We start from the raw sequence: 15,054 nt of genomic DNA on the forward strand, positions 1-15,054 counted from the left end.
TTTTGTGTACCTTGTTCTCTTTATGTGACATACCCAGCCCTCTGGCGCTCTAAAACCAATCTTTTGGGTCCTGCTATCCTTCTCCATAAAGTTTTTTTTGAAAGCTCAAGATGTAATCTTTTCCTTCCGTGAAAGGCAATAATAATTTTAACTTGTAATTGTCTTGTGACTTCTAGTTTCTCAGGATTTTAGAGCATAGTGGTTTAGAGCAGAAGCTAGTAAATTAAGATGGCCAGCTCACTGCCCTTTTTTGGAAATAAAGTTTTATTGAAACACAGTCACACTCACTCATTAATATATTCTCTGTCATTGCTTTTGTACTAGAATAACAGGGCTGGTAGTTGTGACAGAGACCATATGGCCCACGAAGCCTAAAATATTTACTCTCTGGCTCTTTGCAGAAAAAACTTGCTGATCTCTGGTTTATGGCATAAGAATTGGACTTTATATCACAACCCTTAACATTTACCAGCTCTTTGATCCACAGCCTTGCTGTGAAGGTCAAGTGATAGAATAGGAATAAACCATTTTTCGAAACTTTAAGCCATGTGAATAGAATATTTTTATTGCTGTTACTTTTGCCCTAACTTAGAAAATGTTGTGATTTACCTCTAACTGAATAAATATTTCTCATAACCAAACAAAAAGAAATTAGAAACGGTGTGGTGTTGTGTAGGCGTTACTGCATTCTTTTTATAAAGGTGTACAGATACGTGTGCACATGTGAGGTGCTGTAGAAATGAACCTCACGAAGCAAATACCTGGAGTAGCTTTGAAGAATAGAGAAGCATTTCCCTTCGTAAGCTCCAATGTGGAACATCGTGACTGCAGCAGAGACACAGGTCAGTTTTGTGCCAGCACATCTTTGCCTGTTCGTGTTAAATGTCTGTCTTTAGATGATTTTTGAAAGTGAAGAAGTTGAGCTACCGTTTCTAGTTATGAAATGATCTCTCAGCTTTTGTGTTTTCACAGAGCCAGATTTGAGAAAATAGAATGTCAAAGATGGTTTGTCACTATGGATAAAAGAAGTGAAAGGCCACTGTTAGAAACACACAACAACAACAACAACAGAAAACAAGGCTGACTATACACAGATAGCTCAGAGAGGGTGGTAAAGGGAACCCCTTTTCTAACCAACACGCCCAGTCAGTGGTATTTGGAAAGAAGAAATGCATGTCCCAACAGGAAATTTTGCTTCCTTATCCCTTCTGGGACACTATTAAATTTTCTTCTGGAGAGACCCCAGTAAGCTACAAATTGTTTTCTCCACTGTTTATGCAGTGAAAACAGTGGGTAGGAGGAGGGTGTTTAAGGAGCCTGGCATTCTGCAGAGCATCAGGGCCTCTTTAATTAGAGAGAGGCTGTCAGGGAAGATGAACAATGTTCCCTTTGTTAGAACAACACAGTGTCTTTCAAAATCATATTTGTTTTTAAACTGGATGTATTTGCTCACAACCACGATGAGAACACAGTTTAGATGATGCATAAGAATTTAAGAAAAGGAGATGTTTGCTTTAAAAATTATAACAAATAGTGATAAAGGATTTAAAAAATCAGAAGCTGCAATGAGAGTGTTGTAAAAAGTTCTCTCTAACTTTGAAATGTGCTGATAAGCAAGTTATAGCAGCTTGAGGGGAACTATAACACACATGGATACTTTGGATATGAAAATGGAATCAAAGCTATTCTGAGAGTAAAAGTACATTTTATGACATTGGATTTTTAGTTGCCTTTTTTCCTTTCTTAGGCATTCTCCCTTCTAAGTACACCCATGAAACAGTAAAATGATATAGACTGTGAAAAGTTTTCAACTTCTAGGAATTTCATCCACTCAGGCGAGAATATTAAGAGGGCTTCTTGTTTCCAAGTATCTTAGTGATGAAAACAACATCATCCAAGACATTTTATTTTCTAGGGTAAATGGTCTGATGTGGCTGCTCAATAGGATGAATGAAGCCTTTTCTTTAAGATAAGTTACCTAGGGGTCAGGAGCAGTTGTTGAAGTTCTGCCTATATAGTCTCTGGACCTATAAAATGTCTTTTGAAAAAAATAAAATATAAATAAAATATAAAATAAATGCCTTTTGTTGGGGTGCCTGGCTGGCTCAGTCAGTAGAGCATGTGACTCTTCATGTCAGGGTCATGGGTTCAAGTTCCACGTTGGACATAGAGCTTATATAAACAACAACAACAAAAAATAAAATGCCTTTTGTCCTATTTTTTTTTTTTTTACCAATGTGTTTCTATTATGTGCAATACTGGATTACCCAATCAGCAAACTATATGCACTCTAAAAGGATCAATAAAAAAAAAAGGTATCAAAAACAACAACAACAACAGTTTGGGGTGGGCAAGAAGTTGATTATGTGTGTGTGTGTACATATATTTATATGCATATCTGTGTATATGTTTCTTCATGAATGTAATACATTTGATTTCTTACATATTTTCTTATATTTTTATTTCTTTTTTTTTAAGATTTTATTTATTTATTCATGAGAGACACACAGAGACAGAGGCGAGGGAGAAGCAGGGAGCCCAATGTGGGACTTGATCCCAGGACCGTGGGATCATGCCCTGAACCAAAGGCAGACACTCAACCACTGAGCCACCCAGGCATCCCTATTTTTACTTCTTAATATATATTTCATGTGTATGTATTTTTTTGTTAAGAATCAAGCTAATTTCCATGAGAAACATGAATAAGAACTTTGTTGGACCTCCTTATGCCTAATTTGTGTTTTAGTAGAGTTTCTCTGCCAATATGTTGAGGGAGGGTATTATCTGATATTTCCAATCAGGACTTGATTTTGTCTTAATGACAAAAGGTCTTTCAGAGGAGCAAGGAAAGGAAAGACACAATCCCTTTTCATAAAGAGTCTCTGACTTACACAAGCATGAGACATATACTCCGAAAATAATTAGAGATTTAGCCAGTGTATTACAGCTAGTAGTTATAATTGTGTTTGATATTCTATTTGGTTTGATTGGTTTGTTAACTCTCATGTTGACAGAGTCCTTTATTATATTGTCAAATGCCCATTTGTTCAAAATATAGGTAATTTGCAGTTATTGATTAAATGTTACAGGAAGTAATCCACCATGCCTCAGGCAGATGATCAGAGAGCAACCGTCCATAGTTGATGTTTGCAAAGCCATCACCTAGTAGACTGATGACATGGGAATAAGCCACATGGGGACCCACCAACTGGAACCTTCCAATGATTGGATTTTTCCCTTTGCACTTTTGTTTGATGAAAAAGAAGCAATGCTGGGCACCTGGGTGGCTCAGCTGGTTAAGTGTCCGACTCTTGATTTCAGCTCAGGTCATGATCTCTGGATCATGGGACTGACTCCCATGTCATGCTCCACACTCAGTGAGGAATCTGCTTGAGATTCTCTCTCCCTCTCCCTCTCCCCCATCCCCTGCTCATTTATGTGCACTTTCTCTCACTCAAATAAATTAATTAAAAAAGAAAAAGAAATCATGGTAAAATGGTAACCAATAAGAGGAATTTTTTTGAGCTTCTTGAGCATGATTTCAGATCAGTATATATTAAGTCCAGTTTCCTACTCACCTTCATCTATAGTTCTGCTTAGTGAAAACTATTATTACTAAGAATGACACTGGAAAATACTGGCCTTTAAATAAATACCCATTTTGTTTTATTTTTACCCTCATAAAGTGGACAAACACATTCAGGAACATTTTTTAATTATAAGAATTGAGGCAAAAGAGTTTTCTATATAACGCAGTGCATTTTACTGAAACCACAGTTTTACTTACCATTATTGAGGCAATTAAGTTCTATGTATGGAGATGTGCTGTGTGGCCTGAAGTTTTTCTCAGGGTCTCTAAGAATGGCAAAAGCTCTCAACAGGCCTATCAAAGAGATCCATCATCAAAGCTCAGTATAAAAAGGGGAGCCTGAGTGGCTCAGTCAGTTAAGTGTCCGACTCTAGACTTCAGCTCAGGTCATGATCTCAGGGTCATGAGATTGAGCCCTGGGTGGAGGTCTACAGTGGGCTCCACACTCAGCAAGGAATCTGCTTCTTGCCCTCTACCCCATCCCCCTGTTCTCTCTCAAATAAATGAATCTTTTTAAAAAAATTCAATTCAGAGAAGACTATCTCTACCACAAAACGGATCAGAGTTATAGTAAGGACTGCAGGAGTTTGGAAGGGGAATTGGATGCCATAAGCATTATAAGGCCAGGAACTGTGTTTGCCTTGTTCAAGGCTACACATCTAACCCCTTGCACACAGTAGGCACTTGGATGAACTTGTCAAGTATTTCCTATTCCAAGGCTCATCATATAGATTATAGCTTTTGAATTAGACATTTACAGATGAGTTGAATTTTGATCACTGAAGAGGTCAAAGAGGAGAGGGAAGACCATCCAGGTAGTGGAAAACACGTGAAAAAATGCTGAGGTGGAAAGAAAAGTCTGTGGTGAAGGACGGGATAAAACACTGCATGGAGTTAGACGAAGTCACTTAATAGATTATCCTTATGTCTTATCCGTGCTTAGACTTGGTGATAGCTTGAGACAGAGACGTTTTATGTTTGTGCTTTTCTTCCTCCCCATGTCGTTTTCACTGCCCTTTCCCAACACGCACACTGTGAATTAGGAAAAAGACCATTGCTTATTGCTCGGGTGGGTGGGCGTGGGTTTTAGGCCTTTAAGCACAGTGAACAGAAGTGGTAACTGGGCCCATCCTCTCTAAGGGGCAGAGCTACAAGAAAGCTTCGCCGGATTCCCGAAGTAGTGCAGCTGACAGCGTGCCTTCACTTTTATTCAAGGTGAAACCTTGGCTAAACCTCATTATTTTGCTACTCCAAGTCCATAAAGAAGTGCCTGGAGGTGCCCCCGCAGAACAGCAGTGTGCCGATTGTTAGGATGGCTGGGTTAGGGCATGAGGTCACTGGGAACATGTGCCCTGCGGAAATGTCCCCAGTGGCTCATTTTGCTGAGTGTCCCTGCTCAATGCCAACGCTGGTTTGACTTCTGCATGGGCGCGTCTCCTAGGGATTACCCTCCCGCTGACCCCACGGCACAGCACACATGACGTGTTTAGTGATGTCACTCCCATTCCCTGGCTGCAGACAACAGATGCCTGAGAAGAGGAGGATGTTTACCATTGGAGGGAAATGGAAAGTGTTTATTTTCTGTCTGGCCAGAAGCTCAACATCAGATGTACATCTCAGGGCCCTGGTGCCCTGAACACACACACGCACATGGACCTTGGGGTGAGTGTGGAGAACCCAGTGGGAATGTGGGGCCACTAAGAGACGGGAAGAGTTATGTGCAATGGAAGAGCTTTGATTTGTTCCATGGGAAATGCCAGGCTTCACATAAGGGAAGATTTTGGAGAGATTAGAAGTACTGGAGCTGCAGGTTCCTAAAAAATGTTGTAAAATTTCCTTTTCACATAAGATGGGTTCTCTCCTTTCTGAGATGGACTAAGCTAGCCCTGTCTTGCCTGGAGACAGAGGAAGAACTCAAAAGCCCACTTAGCACATTACCATTTGCACGGTAGCCAGGTCTGTGTGACCGCTTCATGGCGTTCAAAAATAGATACAGCAATTTTGCAAATCAAGGGCTCTGCCAGACTTACTTTCTCTAATTCTTCCCTGGGCTTGACAGTGAACATTTGGGTCTGCTGAAATGAAAAGGGAAAAAAGTGCAATTTAGAAGAAGAACAACTAGTCGGTGATATGAGCACCTGGGATGTTTAACTCAGCATCAGTTACGCATCAGTAACTCAAGCAGCATTCTCTACATGACTAAAACTTTGGCAATATTTCATGTAATCTCTGGCCGTGAGAAAGATAGGAAGTGTGTGCGTGCGTGTGTGTGTGTGTATCTACCAGAAGAAAGCATAAAAAATATGAAAGAATTTTTTAAGTCATTGGGTACATATTTCATTTTAAAGCATAAAGTCTTCATGGCATATGATGTCAGGGGCTGGAGGAGAATAACAAATATTTTGAAGCTGCGTCTACTTTAGAATTACTTATGGTCGTTATTATTTTTACAGACTCTGCTTACTGAAAAACTGAAGCAGCTCACATTCACTCAACAAACACTACCTAACGCCTCACAAGCTCTTCCAGTTGCCTAGATTGGTTGAAAATAGACACCGAGTACCACATCAGGTAAAATTCATAATGGCACGCACAGTGACCGTGATTCCTAGCGGGAGACCTTCTCTCTTGGTCTCTTAAGTGTCTGTGTTATCTTGCAAATGGAGGCACAGAATGCCTTTGTTCTGGGTTTTTTTTTCAAGGATGTTTATATAGCTCCCAGTTTTGGAAGACAAACACATTTCCTTCAGGAGCAACAGGCCGGCTTGAGCACTGCCCAGTATAAAAGCTTTGAGTTCTCTAAGCTCAAGGTTCTTCTCTGAAGCACAGCTGACCGTGGATGCAAGTATGTGGTTTTCTTCACGTTTTGTTGTTGGGAATTGGGGCTTGAGGAATGGGTGCAAGTGCTGATGCTCTGCTTGTGAGCAATCTCTGTGATAATGAACAGCCCTCTGCCTGTAAGTAATAAATAGCCCTGGATCTCTGGCCCTGGAGTCTTGGGCCTTTAGCCAACAGCCATAAAATGTGCAGATAGCTTCTTAGTTTGCATGTAGGATAAAAATTCAGGCTACTCACAAATCTGGTCGATTGCTTTGAGTATTTACATTTTATTCAGACAAATACTTGAGACAAACTAGTATTTTTTCAAGGTAAAACATCTCCCTCGGTGTTTAATTTTCTGTTGAATTTAAACTGAAAAACTTGGGGTGCCTGGGTGGCTAAGTCAGTTAAGCATCTGCCTTTGGCTCAGGTCATGATCCCAGGGTCCTGGGATGGAGCCCCACATCAGGCTCCCTGCTCAGTGTAGAATTTGCTTGTTCCTCTCCTCTGCCTCTCCCCCTGCTTGTGCTCTCTCTCTCTCTCAACTACATTTTTAAAAATCTTTAAAAAAAAAAAAAAACAAAAACAAAAACTGAAAAACTTGCCCAGGGAAATGGAGCAAAGGAGATTGTAAAAGAAGGAAGAGGTAAAATGAGGTGATGGAAATACCAAATGTAGTGAAAAAAGAAAAACAAGCCAAGGAAAAGAGCAGGACATAGGTATTAAACCTTTGTATATGTTTAGAGAATTTTTCAATTTGGGATTCATCCAATGTCTATGCTGCTAGACATGCTTTTGTTGAAAGTATAGAGAAGGCATGGGATGCCTGGGTGGTTCAGTCCATTGAACGCTGACTTGGTTTTGGCTCCAGTCGTGATCTTGGGGTGCTGGGGTCAGGCCTCAGGCCCTGCACTCAGCAGGGGGTCTGCTTGTCCTTTTCTCTCTGCCCCCTACCTCCGCTTGGTGTGCGTGAGCTCTTTCTCAAATAGATAAATAGAATCTTAAAAAAAAAAAAGAAAATATAGAAAAGCTAGTTTATCGAGAGAGGTGGCTTATTATTTTTCATCTATTTTTAAGTGGCAAATTTTTATTGCAATTCAAAATGGAGAAAATGATGAGGAACTCATTTAAAATGCAAGCTGTTGGGGATCCCTGGGTGGCGCAGCGGTTTGGCGCCTGCCTTTGGCCCAGGGGGCGATCCTGGAGACCCGGGATCGAATCCCACATCGGGCTCCCGGTGCATGGAGCCTGCTTCTCCCTCTGCCTGTGTCTCTGCCTCTCTCTCTCTCTCTCTCTGTGACTATCATAAATAAATAAATAAATTAATTAATTAATTAAAATGCAAGATGTTGGAAGATAAGGGAAGTGACATTTTTCTGGTGCCCAAATCATGCAATGCTTGTCTTAAATTCTGCTGCCCTCGCCACTTGGAAGAGAAAACTAATCCTATTTGGAATATGCCATTATGTAGTGTGTAACTTCTTACTATGTCTTAATTACAGAGGTGTCAGTAAAAACTGCAAACTCAGCTATTTAAGTATTTGATACCTTTGAAAACCCATATCTCTTCATCTATTAGACAAAACAGATTTATTTATAAGATCCTATGCATTTCATTAAATTAAAAAAAGATAAAAAAGTGGAATGGACTGAAAAAAACACAGCATAAGTCAGCGAGTCATTTTTAATGAGAATAAATATTGGATAAACATAATGCAATGTGATTGATTAAAAAATACCGTACAGAGTGATTTTTAAAAATCATGATGGAAATAAGGCAGCTTCCACTTAAAAGAAAAGCATCACTGATTTCCTAATCAACTGAGAACACCCACAGGGATAATTACAGGCCACTCTTGTCGTTAAACATGGTCTGCAAAATCCATCTAAATCAAGTAATCACTCTGTTGATTAAAAAACAAAAAAAATTGCTATGATAATCTGATACATTCCTTATAGAGGAAAAATGAGATGATCTGAGAATGTCATATGTGGTGGAGGAATTAATAAAACATTGGAAATTCTCTTCTCAAAATCCTTGAGTGGTGTCCAAGATGGTAGGACAATCTGATTTGCGGTTGCTTCTCACCTGGTGTTCTTAGTTATCTCTTCAGAGTTGCTGTAGTTTTTGGCTTGGGACACAGAGTGGTGCAGGATACAAAGGGGAAAAAAAGCCAAAAAGCTAGTGATCTATTTGGGAAGTCAGGCCAAAAATAAAAGGCAAAATACAGATTTAGGTAATAGGACAAGTTGATGTTAGAAGAAATGCCGTCCGATACGATGTGAGGAATCGCCAAAGAATTTTGCAAATGGCAATTGCTGGAATTCAAGTAGGGGAAACCTCACTAGATGAGGGTGGTCCATAAAGACGTCAAGGACCAAACGGGATTTGATCCAGGCCTGAAGGATGAAGTGTGGCTCAATGCAGAGTGCAGAGATGAAGTCTGATTGGCAAACTGCCGCTGGGCCAGATCTGGCCTCCAGACTGTGTTTTTCACATCTTCAGAACCAAGAATGGACTGTGCATTTTTAGATGTTGAGAAAAACAGTAATATTTGATGACACTGAAAATAATATGAAATTTAAACTTCAGCATCTGTAAATACATTTTACCGGCACGCAGCCTACTCTCTATCTGCTGATGTGTTTGGCCGTTTTTGCGCTAGGATGGCAGAGTCAAGGGGTTGGCACGGACACCTAATGGCCTACAAAGACTGAGCCATTCACTGCTTAGATCTTTACTGACCAAGTTTGCTGAATCCTGGGGGAAGAGACTAACGAGCAGTAATGGTGGCAAGAGATGTTGGCAGGCCCGTAATATACTGAGCTGTGGAGATAAAGAGGAGCCACAGAAGGTTTTGTGTATAAGAGGAAGCCACCTGTCTCTGTTTCCTAAACTCTTCACCTGAGCTTGCATGTGTTTGTCAAATCAACAAATGAACAACATTTTTCAGATTCCTAAGTGCACTGCTGCTGTATACTTGTTGCTCTTGGAAAGAAGGAATGGCTTTTCTGTATGGGATGTGGCCCTTGACTCTGCAGGGCCGTCCACGCTGACTTGACAGCGGTGTGCTGTGAGCAGCTTTCACAGACTTTGACACTGTTGTTGGACATAACACAAGACCTCGTGTTGGGGGGCTTCTCTAAGACTAGATGCAGATGACTTCTCCTTGCACCATTCTTCTTTGGATCGCATCATGTTGCTCTTCTCCTACCTTTCCTACAATAGCCAGACACAGCTACGGAAAAAGTGACGGTTTGTATTAACACTAGGAATTAGCAAAAAATCCTGGCTCTTTCCAGAGGGTTTGTGAGAGCCAGATCATTAGAGAAAAAATGGTCCAGGCAAAACAAACTGCAGAAGGAGGCCAACTGTGAGACCCCGTCCTGTGGGTGTTCCCATCAGATCCACCGTGGATGCATTTCAAATACTAGATTTCCACTCTAATATTTTAAGACAGTATGTCATCAAACCTCACTAAGAGGTGAAATCTAAGAAGAGTGTACAGAAACACACATGGGAAGAACCTCACAATAAAAAGAAAACAAACTCTAAGAAACGTGGTTAGGAAATATCAGACTCAATTAATAATGGAGCCTTCAATGGCCTTAGAGAAATCCAATACAAACCAAATTCAAATTCCATGCCAGTGCTTCAGCCATATTTACTTTCAATTGATTATATTTTTAAAAAATCTCAGGGGGGAATTGTTTAAGAAAAACAAATCTGGTTAAAACCTAGAACATTAAAGAACATTATTTTCAGATGTTTAAAAAAAGATTTCATTTATTTATTCATGACAGATACCCAGAGAGAGGCAGAGACACAGGCAGAGGGAGAAGCAGGCTCCGTGCGGGGAGCCCGATGCGGGACCCGATCCTGGGTCTCCAGGATTGCGCCCTGGGCTGAAGGCAGACGCTCAACCGCTGAGCCACCCAGGCATCCCTCAGATTTTTCTCTTAATTAAAAACAGATACACATTTCTTTCTTTCTTGGTTCATTTGAGAAAAAAAAAAATTTGAGAAGAGCTAAGAACTCCCAATAGGAAGAGTAGAGCTGAGATGAAGTTGAGAGAGAACATTAAAGGAGAAGCAGAAGATATATAATATTTTAAAAATGCAATTCTAAAGCATGCATAACTTGTTTTGGAGTTCATCCCAGATAAATATGAGTTTAGTCAGGGATAATGATGAATTCTGGATTAGAACTGTGTAAAGTTTTGAAAAAGCAGTAAGCTCAAGTCTTGGGAATGCAAAACGGATGACAGTTTAGAATTATCTGCTATCCAGAATGGAGGGAAATGAGGCTTAACCCACATGTCGATATATTCTCATAAATATATACCTAAAAGGTCACATTCATAGACATATTTGGACCCAGATATCAACACAGACACCGACAGGATAGCCATGTGCTTTAGGATATGAAAAAGTTCCTAGGTCACTGCACTATAAGAATGCAATGGTTTCTAGAAAAAAAAAAAATCGTTTCCTATTCTGGCTTAGAATGTAAAGAAAAAAAAAATGACTTTCCCATAACATTGTATAATGGATCTTCCAGTCACAGTCTCCTATGGAAGCATAATTTATGTGGTGGATGACAAGAAGAGTTTTATGATATCTGGAATTCATTTAAAATCTTTAGATTGGAAAAATTGAGATCCAATTAAAACCTTAATAAATGACTCTGTGTTGAATATAAATATATTAAATTAATATGTGTGCGAGATGAAATTGGAAAAGTTATGGGAGTCTTCATTTTAATTCTATTTCTATCAGGAAACTGTATAACCCTGAGAATTACTTGGTAATGGGGCTGTTTACAATGAAGCAAAACTGAATTTAAATAGGACATTTAAGCCCATGACTGGTCATAACTCATGAGGCCTCTGGGCCTTAAGGCATTGAGATCTCATTGGTCAAAGGCCCATGAGGAGCGGGAAGATGGACCGACTGGAGCCAAGAGGGGCCCTAGGGAGGCCCAGGTGGCAACAGGACCAGCCTCCCAGGATCTTGCTGTGAAGACGAGCAAAGGTTACACACGGCAGCCTCTGTTTTGTAGGTGAGATACGATAGTGAGAGTCTTGGGTGGGAGGTAGTTCTCGTGGGCCCGAGGTGGTAACAGCTCGGCTGTAGGGGAGATCCTGGACGGGATGTGCTCCGTATCCAACAGACTCAGGGGCTGAGGGCTGAGGGATACGGAGTGAGTATATCTCTCCTGCACACTCAGCTCCAGAGACAATATGTATCTTCTACATACTTACACACTTGCCCCAGGATTTGGGGCATGTATCTTAGGGAGGATGTATAGTTGCCTTAGGTTATCTGACCCCTAACCCTAAGACAACAGAGGAAATGTGATATGGGGCCGAGAGCTTGGCTCCTCATATACTGGGCAGCTGAGGGTAGCAGTTAAGGACGGCAGGCCTGGAAGTCAAACCACCTGGCTTCAAATCCCAGTTTTGCCCACTTACCAGCTGGGGATGACCACATCCAGATCGATGTGAGGATCAAATGGGTTACCGTATGTAATTGCAAGGCACATCCAGCGTGTTATTTTTGGAAAGAGTTTTTTGGCTTTAAGTCACGGAACTTGAGACTTGGAAAATGGTGCTACCGCTATGGATGGGCTAGACCTCGCTATTCTTGTCGTTTGGCAAGTCATAAAACAAAACAGAAGATCCTGGCCGAACCCTCTCCCATCTTCCCACAAATCTGGCTGCACCTTCATTCCCTAGAAGGTTCAGAACCTGTTTTTAGTTCCATCCAACTGCGTCTTCCCATCCCACTGCTTTCCTTCTGAGGTAGGGATTGTTGTTGTTTTGTAAAACTTCGGGGCAGATTTGTTGCAGAATCTGTGGGGTTGGTTTTTAGGTTGTTATAAATGGGCCTTTATTCCTATCTGTGTATAGGCATAGGTGTGGATACCAAAAAAAAAAAAAAAAAAAGACATTTTGGGAAGCGTGGGCACCAGGGAGCAATAGTTTAATGGAGCGAGCCATACCCAGATGGCTGGAGCTGGTAAAGCCCTCGCCATCCCCTCTCTTGGGTTTACCCGAGTCACAAGATGCCACGTGTTTGCCTCATCGCTGTTTATCTGTCCGAGACATCAAGGTAGATGGGAATCATCCCCTTCATCCTTCCCCACGAGCTATCCTTAGTCCAGGATTCCCCTCAACCCCCGCCCCCCCAAAGAGCTACCATGTTGAGAGTGTCCACAATGCCAGAAATTGAGGTGAGTGGGTTTATAAGCATCATCGCATTTAATCCTCGCAAGGATAAATACTGCTACAGAAGCTGAAAGGCAAAGAGAGGTTAAGAGACTTGATCAAGGCCCCCCGGGAAGGAAAGGCTCCGCAGGGTTGCCGGCTGTGTTACCGAGAGGACCTGCAGGCTTTCTGGAGAGAGAATGTGGCCTGCCTGCCCCTGCCCCTCTTCCCCGCCACCCTGCCAGGCTCCGTCTCTCTCTCCTTAGAGCTCTGCTGCTGCTTTGGTTAAGGACCTTACTACATTATCAGGTATCTCTTATCTTTCCCACTTGGCTGAAGCGGAGAGGATGTTTGAAAGCAGGAAATCATTCTCTCAATCCCGACAGGTCCTGGAGACCTCAATAAAGTCCACCCCCTGCCCCCGCCCCACCACACTGCCAGTTAGTGGTAGCGCAAAAAAAAGATTCATTTTCTAGTAGCAGCTCAGTAAAGGTTTGCTGAATTCATAAATCCATAAAATCCAGAGTTTTCCTGGCCTACTAAAGGTCATGAGCTAAAGCAGTGGTTTAGAACATGCAATCCTAAAAAAATACCCAGTCCTGTCAACCAAATGGAGGAAGCTCTTCCTGAACTTCCTGATCAAGGAGTTCTTGTCTTTTTTTAAGATTTTATTTATTTATTCATGAGAGACACAGAGGGAGAGAAAAGGCAGAGACAGAGGCACGGAGAGAAGCAGGCTCCATGCAGGGAGCCCAACGTGGGACTCAATCCTGGGGTCCAGGATCAGGCCCTGGGCCGAAGGCGGCGCTAAACCGCTGAGCCCCCCCCCCGGGCTGCCCCTGATCAAGGAGTTCTTAGTGGGCGTGGAGCAGATCCCTGGGGCCCCGGGCGGCCTGGAGGGCCGAGTGGGACAGCGGGGACTGGTCCCTCAGACTTTCCCGGGAGCCGGTAGTCCGTCCAGTCGCAGTTTCTGCAGCACTTTCCCAGCGGTGCCTCCTGCGCTCTCAGGATTCTCTGCATGTTCTCACCAAGAAAACACCAAATCCCTTGAAAGTCTGGTTTCTGCCTTGTGGTTTGTGAGCCAATCTCATGACGTCACAGCCACCAGCAGCCCACAGTGCTTTTCCCCGACTCCATGTAGGCAAACCAGACAGGGCTTCTAGCAAGTGAAACCTCTTTTGGGTAAATATTTTGGGCCTGGTTTTAAGATTTCTGTGACAGACCAAGTGGTGGAAATCTGTGTATATATACAGAAGACTCTCTCCCTTCTTCTGCGATGTGTGTGATGTCACTTTCCTCATTGAAATAACTCTGTTTCTCTTAGCCAGTTCTTTGCTTGGGAATTGGGCTTTCCTTGTTGATTTTCACTCCAACAGGACTGCTAAGGAAGGGTGGAAAGGACCCAAAACATATTTTCTCCCAGGCTGCCTGCCTCCTAAAGCGGCTCTAGCTAGCCCCCTTTGTTTTAGCATCAGGGACTTCAGGTTGGATGGTGCAGGAGGGCCTTCCTGGATTCCCCAGCCTAACAGGAAGGTGTAGATTGAACCTTATTGCTGGAGGGATGCCTAGGGGGCTCAAGGGTTAAGCGTCCGCCTTAGGCTCAGGTAGTGAGTGACCCTGGGGTCCTGGGATGGAGTCCCACATCCGGCTCCCTGCTTCTCCCTCTGCCTGTATCTCTGCCTCTCTCTTGTCTCTTTGTGTCTCTCACGAATAAATAAATAAAATCTTAAAACAACAACAACAACAACAACAACAACAATAACACACCAGGGTGGCTCAGTGGTTGAGCGTCTGCCTTTGGCTCAGGTCCTGAGCGCCTGGGGTCTTGGGCTTGAGTCTGCATCCGGCTCCCCGCAGGGAGCCTGCTTCTCCCTCTGCCTCTCTCTCTGTGTCTCTCATGAATAAATAAATAAAACCTTTAAAACAAAACAAAACCTTATTACTTACGTTGCAACAAACTGCATTCAGACTCTAAACCTGTAACTTGGGGAAGAGCAACATCCTGTGCTTGTGGGCACAAACCCAACTTCTATACATATGTAATCAAGTGTGTATATGAGAATATATTAAATATTCACATAAATGCATGCATTCTATTTGCAGTGTATTTCTGGATACACCCCTGTCTCGGTAGACGCACAAGCTGAAAGCAAGCAAGCAATGCGTCCATGTCTGTGCACGTGTACAGACACACACAGCCTACGCCGCCGTGCAGGTTTCCTGGCATCCTCTGCCCATAGGTATTCGTGCCCCTGGTCGGTGGCGGATGGCGGATTCCGGAGGAGCCCACCGCACCGCACGCTTCAGCAGAGCCGCGGCCCTGTGGTTAAACAGCCCCGGGAGGGTTCCATTTGCTACTTCCGAAGCCCCTTGGCATGTGCCTGCCCGAAGCCTGCGGGAGGGCGACGCCAGACCCGCGTTAACTTTTTAAAAAGT

Source organism: Nyctereutes procyonoides, unplaced genomic scaffold, assembly GCF_905146905.1.
Source record: "Nyctereutes procyonoides isolate TBG_1078 unplaced genomic scaffold, NYPRO_anot_genome, whole genome shotgun sequence".
NCBI lineage: Eukaryota > Metazoa > Chordata > Mammalia > Carnivora > Canidae > Nyctereutes > Nyctereutes procyonoides.